This window comes from Pleurodeles waltl, chromosome 5, assembly GCF_031143425.1.
Source record: "Pleurodeles waltl isolate 20211129_DDA chromosome 5, aPleWal1.hap1.20221129, whole genome shotgun sequence".
NCBI lineage: Eukaryota > Metazoa > Chordata > Amphibia > Caudata > Salamandridae > Pleurodeles > Pleurodeles waltl.
The window spans coordinates 1,587,929,205-1,587,943,901 of record NC_090444.1 but is presented as its reverse complement, the minus strand read 5'-3'; positions in this window follow the sequence as shown (position 1 = coordinate 1,587,943,901).

Sequence of the window (14,697 nt, the reverse complement as noted above, 5' to 3'; positions counted from 1 at the left end):
ACTGCTGTAGAACATTTGTACCATCGAAAGTTATACACATCATTGTAAATGTTAACAACATACAGTTACAAGATAGTGTTGGTGGGGGGTAGCCCAAGTCAAAGACCGAGCTTACTTGATTACGTATCCCTGTCAAACCCCTCTTCATCAGTTACATCTTGTGTGTCCAGGCCATTGTAATCTATCCAGGTGCCCCATATTTTTGGGAATTTCCGTGGACATCCTCTACTCTTGTATGTGATTCTCTCTGCCGCCATATAGAGAACCATACTCTTTTCCCGTTCCTGCATTGTTGGTGTTTCTGGGCTGGCCCAATACTTAACTATGTCTTTTTTCGCCAGTATCAGTCCCAAAATTGCAAAATATTCTTTTATGATGGGGTAGGTCTATATCATTGGAGATTCCCAGCACAATATATTTAGGGTCTACTGGTACCTGAGTACCCCACCAACCTCCACACTGCCAACATTCCATCGAGGGGGCCATACCTATTTTTGAATAGTTGTGCTCTATCATAATATGTTTGATGTGAAATGTTAAGCTGGATAAGCCTCAGTCTTGTTTTTATCGTGACCTCTCTGGGAACATCAGCGTTGCCTCCAATTCCAAGTCATCTAATTCCCATTCATTCTCCCAACTTTTTCTCAGATTGTGGAGGTTGTCAGGCATAATATTATTAATTGTCTTGTAAATAGAGGACACTGATTTGTTTGGCAAGCCTCTTGTAACAGTCTGCCTTCCAGAGGCACATATTCAGGGAGATCTGGATTATATCTTTATTATTATTACTGCAAGATATTTTAAATATAAAATTTTAAAATAATGTTTGTAAATCTGTAATGTGTTTACGTATTTTTAATGAGTGGATTTATGTAGCACCTATATTACTTTTGAATTATTTACTAATAAAGATATTGAATAGAAGGTATACTTAATTTAATGTTATCAATTAAGAATAATTGCTTCTTTGGACAATTTGTTCTGTTAATTGTATTGTGAATATTTATCTGGTAAGAGTGGGGTATAAGTTATTTCATTTCTTTTTTGTTATAAACCTTTGTAAGATGTCTTACTATGGAGTGGGGATAGTACGTGTAACCCCTTTAGTGTTCAACACCTTCTTTAACATACTTTAGATTTGAGTGGGAATAGTAAACATAACCTCTTCGGTTCCCGACACATTCCCTAAAATGGTTAAGATTGGAGTGGGAATACTAAAATGGAACCTCCTTGTTATCCAACACCTTTGGCAACATGGTTTAGATTATAGTGGGAATAATATATTTAACCCCTGTAGTGTCCTTCACCTTCCCCAAAATAGGTTAGAGTGGAGTGGAAATAGTAAATAAAATCCCTTTAGTGTGCAACACCTTCCCCAAAATGGTTTAGTTAGGAGTGGGAATAGTAAATGAAACCCCTTTAGTATCCAGCACCTTTCCCAAAATGGTTCAGACTGGAGTGGGGATAGTATATGTAACCCCCGTTAGTGTCCAAAACCTTCCCCAAAATGGTTTAGACTGGAGTGGTAGTCAATGTATTTCCTTTAGTGTGACACTTGTTTTCCTGAATGGTTTACATAGGAATTGGTATTACATTTCTCACATACATTATTAACATTTTTATTTTATAAAATAATAAAAGTATATGGCATGGTTTATAATTTGTATTTATATTTTTAGTATGTTTATTTACAGGTTTATAATGTACATGTATACATTTTCAATATTTTATATATTTGTACACATAAGAAAAGCATTTTCATTGTTATACTGAAACAAATTTTTGGTACATGTTCAATATTAATTAAAACATGTAGCTAATTTTCTGGATAGTCTTGTACTTTTCTAAATTTTTCTTTTATTTTTTTCAAGTGTGATACATTTATTTTTATACATATATACACTTGTTTCATCTACATTTTTATTAACAATCTGTTTTTTAAGTGTATCTTAGAGAATATCATATTGTTTATTTTTTATAGCCTATTTGTTATATACTTTACATAAGCGTTTCATATTTTCATTGAACTTTTATTGAGATATTTTACATTATTTAAATACTTTTACATTGTGTTTAAAACATCCTTAAAACCTTTTTGATTTAAATATCCATTGTTTTCTTGAGGGAGCCAATATATATTTTTTTCATTTAGCGACCATTTTTTCTTATGACAACTTAACTTTTGTAGTCTATTTGTCTTGTTTTTGTTCGTTTTCCTGGAAGTGAGTCGTGGGAAGCTGCTGCTGTTCATTAGATCAGGTAAGACCTTTTTTTAAGGTTTTCTGGATTTTGGGGATGGGGTGGACGGAATACTTGTAAATGGTAGTTATAGTGTTGCTTTCTAGTCTTATGAAATTTTAGGTGGTTTTTAGTTTGTGTTATTTTGTTTATCAGTATTCCATGTTAGACCTAGTTAAAGTTTGTTAGAAATGTATCAGTATTTTATATAATGTCATGTTATATTTTGTGTTTTGTATTGTTTTATTGTAAAATTTATGGTATGTTTAAAGATGATGCTTTTTGTGGGTGGATATTGTTGTGTTTTCACAGGTTTTCAAATCCGAAGTTATTCTATGAATAGTTGGGTGTTCTGTCTTTTTTTTTAAGGAAATCATTTTGGTTTCTAGTAAATTATTATTTTTGATTTTCATTTCTGGTTTTCCAGGAGCCTTTCTATTTTTTGCACTTTGTTGTTTTTATGGTTCCTTAAGTCTTTAAATTGCTTTGTTGGATTTAAAAGGTATCTGTGTTAATTTTTACATATTTGGCTCACTTGGAACTATTTTTCATGTTTTTGGTGCATTATATTTTTAACAACACGGAAATGTGACATTTTGTTATGTACGTGTATATATGTGTATTTGATGTGATTGATAGTTGTTATATTACATTGCATCAGTTGTATTTAGTTGATTCAGTTTGATTTTATATGTGATTTTGAGCTTTGTGGTTGGTAACTTTTTCATTTTTTTAAGTAATTAATAATATGCATTTTAATTGTATGCATCAGTCTTATTTGCTATTTTAGTTGTATTTTAGTTTGACTGATGTAAAAAAATAATTTGTTATTTAGTTAAACATATTTAGTTAAGCAGGTTTGAATTTTGCGTTAGGTTTATTGGTTACTGTGTAGATAGCTTTTTTTTTTATAATAGCTTTTTGACTGTTGATTCTAAGTAGTGTGCTCCGTTGCAAAAGTGGCTGGCACCCTAAACATTTGGTGAGGCAACAAACCAAACATTTAGGGTATCAGCTGCATGTGGAAATTGAAAGATAAAGATGCACTCACCCCTTGGCTCGCCTCCTTCGGTCCTCGTCCCTCGGTGCTCTAAGTGCAGCAATTGAATGCTCCACACCAATGTAGACCCTGCTTTCATACTGCTGATAATGTTAGCAGCATTAGAGCAGCGCCAGGATTGGCTGGAGTGGGCTGCCTCGATGCTCCAGCAGGCACTGGGGGCCTGAGTGGAGAGGTGTACACTGTGCAGGTCAGGCTGGCCATCACAAGATGACTGGCCAAAAAATGACATGCTCAGTGAAAACTGTTGACTGAGCATCACTCCCCAGCTGCTAGTCAGCAGCAGTGACCCCACACCCAAACATGGATCTGCTGGGGAAAGATAAAAATAAAATGGTATTAAATGTATTTTATTACCATTTTATTTTTCATCTTTTTGGCAGCACTGGCAGCTGGTGGGTGCCGCTCCTCTGCCCTGAAGGGGCGGCAGCGCTGCTCTCTTGTTGTTAATAAAGAACTTTACTTTGCATTGTAGCATGCCATACATATTGGTTTATATGCTAATTTTAAGTAGAATTCGGGTTATGGATGCTCCATTCATAGTTCTTGATAGGTTTGTTCTTTCTGTAGGGCTTCTATCAATTTGTTGATTGTAGTTTGGGTTCTGCCTAAAGTAGACTGGAAGGTATTGTGCCATCCTTCTACTAAGCTGTTGTCTTTTTGAGCCACGGTGCTGCCGTGGACATTCCACCATGGTATTTGGAATTTGGGTTAGTGTCTGTGTCCAGAGCTGTGCAGTCTGCTAGCCCAAGTATCTTCAAAATAGTTCATTAGGGGACATAGTATGTATTTGTTTTGTTGGTAGTGTGGACATTCTATAAGTAAGTAGTAGTGGTTAACTAGGTCTGTTACAGCGGCATAAGCCACTGCAGTAATTATTTTTTAATTTCAAAGGCAAATTGGCTGGTTATTGCATATTCCACCTTTAGGCCCTCATTCTGAGGATGGCGGGTGGGCAGCTCCAACATTGCGGTCTGCCACTGCCAGCCCTATAAAGAGTTCACCGCAGGGCTGGCGGGTGGAAACAGCACTTCTGCCCACCAGCCCTGTGGTGAACAGGGCCTTAACATTGATGAGCCGGTGGCAATGTGTCAGTGCAGAGGGTGTAGCAGCACCCGTTGCGCTTTCCACTGCCCGTAATTTGGTCAGTGGAAAGCGTGACGGGGCTGTCCATGGGGACCCCTGCACTGCCCATGCCAAGTGCCTGGGCAGTACAGGGGCCCCCAGCACCCCCTTTCCGCCAGCCTTTGCATTGCGGGGCTACCGCCATGCAAAGGTTGGCGGAAAGGGGACTTGTAATCCCTAGGTGAATTACAACCGCCGAGACCACAAGGCTGCCGCCTGGTAGCAAGCTGTCAGTGCCAGCAGTCCAACATGGCGGTGGCAGCGGTCCGACCATGGCAAAAGCGCCATGGTCATAATGTCACGGTTGGACCGCCACTTTGGCGACGGTCCAACCGCGACCATGAGTCACAGTGAGGCCCTTAGTGCAGTTTGCTGGAGGTATCTTCAAATGCAATGTCTCTAAATGGTTTGGGTAAAATTGTAATAACAGCCTTTTACGGTTGTGGTTGGGTATAGTTTAAGGCGTTTGGATCATGGCATATTCAAAATCAATTATCATTTTATCTGCGGAATAGTTGTTTTTTTAAATTTTAATGAGGTTTAGTAGTTTTTAATAAGTGATACTTTGTTTGTCATGTAACAGGGTGTATATGAATGGTATATAAATGATCAGAGTCACTAGTTGGAGTGCACATTTCGAATGTCTCATCCTTGTTTGATATTGGCTTAGTTTCAATAAGTTGTCTGCTGTAGCAAATATTATAATATAATGTGTTTTTCATTGTGAAGGTTATCATGTAAGAGGAAGGGTTCTTCATTGTATGTCGTCGTTATGTGTTCAGGAATTTGAATGTCTTTGGAGGTCAGAAGAAGTATCACTGGTGGCTATTTTAGTTTGTTTTATTGGTTTTCCTAGGGTGGGCATAGCAAGTAGCAGGCCTGTGATATGTTCAGGTACTTCTGAGAGTATGTGCCTGATTATGAGTTTGGTGGTCAGACCACCAGACGCCAAGGCGGTGGTCCCATAAAGACAGCTGCACCGGCGGTCTCCAGACCGCTATATTACAATGTATGTAGGCTGAACTGCCAACAACCAAAATAGATGGCTGCACGCCAGCTGCGCTATGGCCTGCAATCTTGGCGGTGCACATCCAATTGCCACCAGGGCCGTGTGGAACCGCTGAGTCCATTACAAAAACAGAATCAACGTTTCAGTCTCCTTGCGGTCGGCTGATGGAAGTCGGCCACTGTGGTACGCATTCAGCAAGGCAACAGACAAGTGCCCATTGGATGGATTAAAAAAACACTACTACTGACATATTTTGGCCAGTGGATACACCTGCAAAACATAATATAAAACACACCCCTTCCCAGACCATGATCCTTTGCCTCTCCACTGCAAGAAAGAGATCACAGCCCACCGTTTCTCACATCATTGACACATAAGCACCTTTTTTAACCATCCCGTTCAATACCTTTTACACACTTTTGCCCATTTAGTCCCTATATCACTTTTTTTAAAGTAAGTCCCTGCCACCCACTTCATTTTACACTTATGTCATGTTCCGAAAATCCCCACTTTTCTGAAGATGAGTTGAGAGTCATGGTGGATGAAATCATAAGAGTAGAGCCACAATTGTTGTAAGCCCAAGTCCAGCATACCCCTCTCAGTAGGAAAATGGAGATGTGGCAAAGGTTTGTCAACAGAGTGAATGCTGTAGGCACCACCCTGCGCACAAAGGAGGACAGTAGGAAAAGGTGGAACAACCTGAGGGATAAGGTGCGTTTCCTGGCATCCAGACAACACATGAAGGCCAGTAAGACTAGTGGTGGTCCTCACAGTGCCCGATTACAACTCCTTCACTGGGGGGCTTTGTGCCCAGAGTGCTTCATCCTGCTAAGGACTGGGGTAGTGGATGTGAATCTCCACTGGTTCTGGAGGGGGCTTTGTGCCCAGAGTGCTTCATCCTGCCAAGGACTGAGGTAGTGGATGCCTTTCTCTACTTGTTCTGGAGGGGGCTTTGTGCCCAGAGTGCTTCATCCTGCCAAGGACTGAGGTAGTGAATTAATCTCTCCACTGGTTCTGGAGGGGGCTTTGTGTCCAGAGTGCTTCATCCTGCCAAGGACTGAGGTAGTGGATGCCTTTCTCCACTGGTTCTGGAGGAGGCTTTGTGCCCAGAGGGCTTCCTCCTGCCAAGGACTGAGGTAGTGGATGCCTTTCTCCACTGGCTCTGGAGGGGGCCTGGTGCCCAGAGTGCTTCACGTGTAGTGTGGCCAGTACAATTCCCTCACCTGGGTGTGTGTGCCACGAGATTGCCGAGGTACAGGTAGCATGATACGCCATGAAGGCAGCGACATACCCCACACTGCTGCGGCTTCACATTCTACCTGAAGGTGACAACAGTGATGACAGTAATGCTTCATGGAAGCTGCCCAGGGTCCTGGAACTCACCAGCAGCCTCAGACGACTGACCACTGGGGATGGTAGGCATGCCAGAGGTGGTGCCACTGTCCGAGGACGTCGCGGGGCCCCTGGCGGTGCTTGCGGCGGTGTCTGTCATGGCGGTGCTTGCGGCGGTGTCTGTCGTTGCGGTGGGGCATGTGTGAGCACCTGCTGAGGGAGAAAGCAGGATGTCTCCTGTAGCCTAGGACGGCTTCCCACCGGGGAAGAGGCTGGGGACTGTCGCAGCGGCTGTAGACGTGCTGGAGGTGGTGCAGGTGGCGGTGCAGGTGGCGGTGTTCGCCGCCGTACAGGTTGGCGTGGACGTGGACAGAAGGTGTGACACTGGTCCCTCAGTCTGTGCCACCATGCCTTCTCCTGACCTGCCCTTCAGTTTTTGGCCCTTCCCCACCTTTGATGGTGGCGCAGTTGTCTTGCCACTATCCCCTTTCGTTTTCGCTGACCCCTTGGTGGCTGGTGTTTTCGGCTTCTCCCTCTGGGATGTGGGCACCTATTTCACCTTGGCAGGTGGCAGAATGTCCTTGCCCTCGCTACGTGGCACACTGGCAGCCCTGATGGTTGGGGCACTCCATGACCCCACAGTTGCTGGCACCACTGTGCCTGGGGATGTGGTGGCTGAGGTGCTGGGCTGGGACCTGGAAAGCCTGGCCCTAGGGGAAGGACACGGGGGGAGGTGAAGGGGAGAGGTCAAGGTTTGACAGGAAAAGTTTTTTAGACACACTGGGACGGGTAGATGGAGGGGGTTTGGGAGTGGAGGTAGGGGTAGTGGTTGTAGGAGGTGTACGTCTGCTGAATTTGGGTGAAGGTGCATGGGCTGGAGCTGTTGTGAGGTGGATGGCTGTTGGGTGGGTGTGTGCCTGCGTTTGTGTACTTTGGGAGGAGGGCTCACAGACACACTGGGAGAGGACACTGGGGATGTGTGAATGGTAGTGGGGGTGGTGAGTGCACGTGAGCGGTGTGTGGTGATGGGCGTGCTGGTGATGGAGGTAGTGGCAGAGGATGTAGTGCATGCAGGTGTGAGTGGAGACGAGACTGGGAGGGAGGAGGGATACGTGGGGAGGGGGACACAGTGGAGGAAGTAGATGTTGGTATGTGTGCATGGGTATGGGACTTGTGTGAGTGCCTGTGGGATGTGTGGTGCTTATGTTTGCCTGAGCCACTCTTTTGTGTTGATGTGTGTGCATGCTGGTCTGATGGTGTGCTTGGGATAGGCTGAGGTGCAGAGGATTGGGTCTGGGTGGAGGAGGTTGGAGGGGGGAGGCTGGACACAGGGACAATGGCTGCCATCAGTGCTGAGGCCAGAGCATGAAATGCTTTCTGTTGGGCTGCCTGGCCAGAATGAATGCCCTCCAGGTATACATTTGTTTGTTGCAAATGCCTCTCAACACCCTGGATGGCATTCAGAATGGTAGATTGCCCAACAGTGAGGTATCTCAGGAGGTCAATAGCCTCCTCACTGAGGGCAGCAGGGCTGACTGGGGCAGGGCCTGAGGTGCCTGGGGCAAAGGAGATGCCCACCCTCCTGGGTGAGCGGGCACGGGACACACGCTGAGGGGCTGCTGGGAGGGCGGTGCTGGTAGGGGGTGGCGGCTGTACCTGTTAATATGGTGGGCACAGAGGGACCCGCCACCGCAAGGGAGCTCCCATCAGAGGAGGAGTCGCTGTCGCTGGTCTCTGCATTTCTCCCCGCCATGGAGCTCCCCCCGCCCTCCGTCCCACTGGTGCCTTCAGACTCAGTAGCTTCACCCTCCAGGGCCAAGTGGGATTCAGCTCCCTCCTGCTCCGGTGCCAATGCTCCTCTGCCTGATGATGCTATTGCACACAAGAACAGGGAGACCACAAAAAGGGTGGGGGGGGGAGACAGAAGAAAAACATGTTCAGTGCATGCAACACCACTACCTTTGGCGGACACAACAGACAGTGAGCAGCCCTCTGCACTACACCATGCACTTATAGTTCCTAGATTAATCACATGCCCATGGGGTACGAGGCCTAAGCCCAATTGCTGCAAACCTGGAAGTCACAGGAGCCTGACTAGGTGTAGATGGCTCTAACCACTAGCGGGGATGGGGTGCCACATAGCCTGCCTCACAAGGGACCTTGCCTACCAAGATCGCCCTGGCCTAGGGTAACCCACTGCCCACCTCCCCCACCCAGACACCTCATAATGTGTGCAAAGTCAGCTAAATGAGAGTGTACTCACCCCATTGTGGCTGCTGTGATACCCTGAAGCGCCCATCCAACTCCGGATTGGCCACCGCCAGGATCCGGAACATCAGGGGGGTCATGGTGCGACGGGCACCCCTCCTAAGTTGGGAGGCCATCCCCAGCTGGGCTTCCACCATCTTCTTGCTCCAGCGGCGCAGGTCCTCCCATCTTTTCCGGCAGTGGTTGCTCTGTCTGTGGTGGACCCCAAGGGTCCGGACGTCCTTGGCGATGGCACCCAAATACCCTTCTTCTGGTGGGCGCTGACCTAGAGGAATGGTACAGGGGGAAAGGAAATTACTTACCCGTCCGGACCATCATACTCATTGCCCCCCGTTCCCACCCTTGCCCTGACGCACATACACTCACCATCCGCACATGCAGGTCTCAGCCCCCCCATGTATCTTCCATCCACACCACTCAAAACAGGCATTGCCCATGCAGCATGCTCACAGTGTACTCACCTGTTTGTCTGGAGGACCGTACAGTTGCGTGTACTGGGGGAGGACCCCATCCACTAGTTCTCCAACTCCTCCGAAGTGAAGGCAGGGGCCCTTTCCCCAGACACATGAGCCATCGTCGCTTCCAGACTGAGGTCACAATAGCACTTGCAGTGTAGGTCCTCTCCTGTTGAAGGTCAGGTATCAAGTGAGTGAACAGACAGAAAATGGCGGGCACATCCGCGGCGGTGCGTAACGTCACCGCCAGCATACATCGTCATTGGCTCCTCGGACCCGTAGGGCCCAATGTTAATCAATGCAGAATTGCGCCGCGGTCTTCGACCGCCCACCGCGACAGTGTGCAACGCCAGCGCAGTTACCTCATATCCCCTTGTCCCACCTTACAGGTCAGGCAGCTGCCATTTCAGGGGGCCACATGGCATTAATAATAACTGCGTCACACCTATGTAGGCCTGGAATACACACAGTTACAGGCACATTGCGGATTAATAAATTTGTGCAAATTACATTTTGGGATACCTCAGTGTTAGCTGACTCCCTGCTCGCTGTTCTCCTCCATAGGGCACATCTGCTGGGGCAGGTGATGAGATGGCGGCATCCTCCGGTGTACAGACCGCTGGTGGACTTGTCGACAATGGAAGAGAGACACATAATAGTCACATACAGTCTTGATCGTGCAACAATCCAGGAACTGTGTGCCCAGTTGGAGCCCGACCTGTTGTCAGCTATCCGCCATCCCACAGGGATACCCCCTCTAGTGCAGGTCCTGTCAGTACTCCATTTCCTGGCAAGTGGTTCCTTTCAAACAACAGTGGCCATTGCATCAGGGATGTCCCAGCCAATGTTTTCTAACGTGTTGTCCAGAGTGTTGTCTGCCCTGCTGAAACACATGCGCAGCTACATCGTGTTCCCTCATGTGGAGGATTTGCCCACAGTGAAATGTGACTTCTTTGCCCTAGGACACATCCCCAACATCATTGGTGCCATTGATGGGACACATGTGGCATTACCCCCCCGCAGGAGTGAACGGATGTACAGAAACCGGAAAGGCTACCATTCTATGAATCTGCAGATGGTGTGTTTGGCAGACCAGTACATCTCCCATGTGAATGCCAAGTTTCCAGGCTCAGTGCATAACACTTACATTTTGAGGAATAGCAGCATCCCTTATGTGATGGGGCAACTCCAGAGGCACCGTGTGTAGCTAATAGGTGAGGCCAAGGACCCAATACAGTGTGAATAGGTGTCTGGGTATGGGGTTGTCCCTACGGGTTAGTGTGTGTCTAACACTTGTCCCTCCATACTTGCAGGTGACTCTGGTTACCCCAACCTGTCATGGCTACTGACCCCAGTGAGGAATCCCAGGACAAGGGTAGAGGAACGCTTCAATGAGGCACATGTGCGAACTAGGAGGGTGATCGAAGAACCTTCGGCCTCCTGAATGCCAGATTCCGGTGCCTCCATATGACAGGTGGTCCCCTCTACTACCCACCAAAGAAGGAGTGCCAGATAATCGTGGCCTGCTGTATGCTGCACAACCTGGCTTTGTGACAGCAGGTGCCTTTTCTGCAGGAGGATGGGCTAGCTGGTGGTCTTGTGGCAGCTGTGGAGCCTGTGGACAGTGAAGAAGAAGAGGCAGAAGACGAGGATATCGACAACCGAAACAACATAATCATGCAATACTTCCAGTGAGACACAGGTAAGAAGATGTCACTGCCTCCCACATCTCATACAATTTCAGGAGCTAGCATAAGTCTTTTTCACTCAGTGTATGGACCCTGACTTGTCACTTTGCCTTTCCATTTCACAGATGTGGGTCCCACTTTATGCCCTCTGCTATATTTCCTCCAGGCCTACAGCTGTGTATGTGCACAAGTAAATTGACATTGCTATATTCCATGGTTATTGCAATTACATGTTTGTGAAAGCACAGCCTGACTCCAGATTGTTTTGTGATTGAAGTGTGTTTATTTCTGTGCAAATAAGTGGAGGGGGTTGTAAAATGGGCTGGGGGATGGTGGAGGAATGTCCATGGCAGAGTCCAGTCTATTTGTTTCACAGGTGCATTGTCCAAAGGGGCATAGGAAGTGGAGCAATGGCAGTTTAAGGATGGACAGGGTGACAAAGTAGGACAGAAGGGTGACATTCATGGGGGTCTCATTTTCTGGCGGGGGTCTTGGCAATGTTCTCTGTCTTGTTCCTGGATCTCAGGGACCGTTTGCGCAGTGGTTCTCCATCTGCAGGGGGTGGGGTGCTGGTGTCGTGTTCCTGTGGCCGTGCTTCCTGTCCACTAGCGCCGGCAGAGGTGGAGGGCTGTTCATCATCCAGGCTAGTGTCAGGGGCCCCTTGTTGTGCCACTGTGTCCCTCCTGGTGTTGAGAACGTCTGCCACCACCCCTGCAATGGTGACCAGGGTGTTAACAGACTTCAAGTCCTCCCTGATCCCAAGGTAGTGTTCCTCCTGCAGCCGCTGGGTCTCCTGAAACTTGGCCAGTACCGTTGCCATCGTCTCCTGGGAATGATGGTAAGCTCCCATGATGTTGGAGAGTGCCTCGTGGAGAGTGGGTTCCATAGGCCTGTCCTCCCCCGTCACACAGCAGTCTTCACAGCTTCCCTGTTGTCATGTGCCTCTGTCCCCTGAACCGTGGGCCCACTGCCACTGCCCCCAGGTCCCCGATCGTCCTGTGTTAGGGGGGTTGCCTGGGTTCCCTGTAGTGGTGGACACACTGCTGATTGACGTGTCCTGGGGACAGAGAGATGGGCCCGCTGGTGGGTGCTGTGGTGGTGTTTCCTGAGGGGAAAGGCTCTGTGGTGGCTTGTGACTGTGTCAGGGGAACCGACTGTCCCGAGGTCCCTGATGGGCCGGGCTGGTCATCTTGATCCAGTTGTGCAGAGCTGCTGTCATCACTGTGGGTCTCTTCTGTGGGGGGACTGGATATGTCTGGCACCTCCTGTCCGGTGACATTGGGTAGAGGTCCTGTAGGGGTGTAAAGGCATGATTATTGCATCTGTGTGTGCCATCGTGTGCAATGGGTGAGTGATCCTGTACTCCAGTGCTTGCATTCTTGGCTTGGTCCTTGTATGATAGTTGGTTTGGGGTCTGTGTGGGTATCTGTAGTGGACATGCTTTGGTGATGGGTGTCCATGCATTGGTGTTACATGCAGGGCTTGTTTTTAGGATGTGTGGGTTGTGTTGGTGGGGTATCTGTGGGTTGTTGGGGTGATGGGTGTGAGGGTAAGGGTGGGATATGTGATGGCATGCAGGTAGGGTTGGGGATAAAGTAGTAAAGATTTGCCTTACCAGAGTCCAGTTCTCCTGCTACTCCTCCAAGGCCCTCAGGATGCAGTATTTCCAAGACTTGCTCCTCCCATGTTGTTAGTTGTGAGGGAGGAGGTGGGGGTCCACCGCCAGTCCTCTGTACAGCAATCTGGTGTCTGGAGGCCACAGAACGCACCTTCCCCTGTAGGTCGTTCCACCTCTTCCTGATGTCATCCTGTGTTCTGGGATGCTGTCCCACTGCGTTGACCCTGTCGACAATTCTGCACCATAGCTCCATCTTCCTTGCAACGGAGGTCTGCTGCACCTGTGATCCGAATAGCTGTGGCTCTACCCGGACAATTTCCTCCACCATGACCCTGAGCTCCTCCTCAGAGAACCTGGGGTGTCGTTGAGGTGCCATGATGTGGTATGGGTGATGTGTGAGGTAGTGTCTGTTGTGATGTGTGAGGGGATGTGTTGGTGTGTGTTGTTTGAGGTGCGTGGATGTTGTGTAAGTGATGGTGTTGTGTGTCTGTGGATGCTGGTGTTGTTGTAGGTAGTGTCTGTGGCCTGCTTTCAAATTTCTGGTAGTAAGGGTTTGTGGGTGATGTGGGTGTGTGCTTTATATAGGATTGGGTGTGTGGGTGTGGTGTGTGTATGTGTATCAGGTGTGTGTATTTCGATTTGTCCAATGTGGTTGTGTTTTGTAAGTGTGTATGTATTTTGAGCGCGGCAGTGTGTACTGCCAATGGATTACCGCAGTTGATAGACCGCTGCGTTGATTCATGGGTCGTGATGCTGTGGGCGTATTCCTGTTGGCGTGACGGTGGAGGTTTTGTTATTGCCAGTTTATCACTGACCTTTGGTGTGGCGGACTTGTGTGGGTGTCTGTATTATGATGGATTCTGAGATGTGGGTTGTAATACCTGTAGCGGAATTCCGAGGGCGCAGTGGTATGTTGGCGGTCTTCTGCACGGCGGTAAGCGGCATTTACCGCCAGGGTTGTAATGAGGGCCATTGTCTGCTGTCTTAAATTTCACATTTAGCAATGCAGTTATGTAAGAACATGTGAACCATGCAATGAAAAAATAAGCTACTTGTGGAAGCAGGGATATGTTGCATGTACACTGTATCCTGCTCAGGATTATAACCATTCCAGACAAACAAATGTATACTGTTGTTGTGTAGCCATTTTAGTTATAGCTCCATACACGTTATTTTAGCAAACTAGATCTGCCGCTGTGCACTTTAACCTAGATATATGTTATTTAGTTTTGTTTATTATTTTAACAATACCCACATTTGCGGTCTTGCTTTATTTCCCTCTATCTAGCTTTTCTATGTCTAGGCTAGCACTGTGTTCTTAAACAAGACATTTCTTTCACTCTGTGCTGTTCTCAAGGCTGCAGTAAGATAGGTTGCCGGTAAACATGGTAACGCTTTGTCTCTAGTGTTCATAGGAAAATACACACTCTTACATAGGGATTCTTTCTTGGAATATCAACTGTTTTATTATATAAACACTACTTTGACCCATGTACGTTATATGGAGAATCCAGCCAGATGACCATGACTGTATGCTGATTGCTGAATGCTTCGCTACAGCTGCTTATGTAGACTACAGGCCTCTTGCTCAGGTATGAGGGATGATGTCTTCCCAGGCGAACCTGAAGGGCATAACTAGAGCTTAGCATGCTGTGCTCTAACATAGCCTAGGTAGGAATTGTTTTAATGATTCTAGTGACAATATGGTAGCGTTATTTTAATGCTTTACTCTCCATGTCACAATTTTAATCCTCTCATGCATCATCATCCTAGTTATTGCAGTACATGCTTTATTATCTAAGATGCAGTTGCTTCATTAAAACCTTATTGAAACATATACTGCCTCTGATTGTCCTTGTATATTTGAGACTAATGTTACTGAGAGAAATGGATGTAGTCTGAGT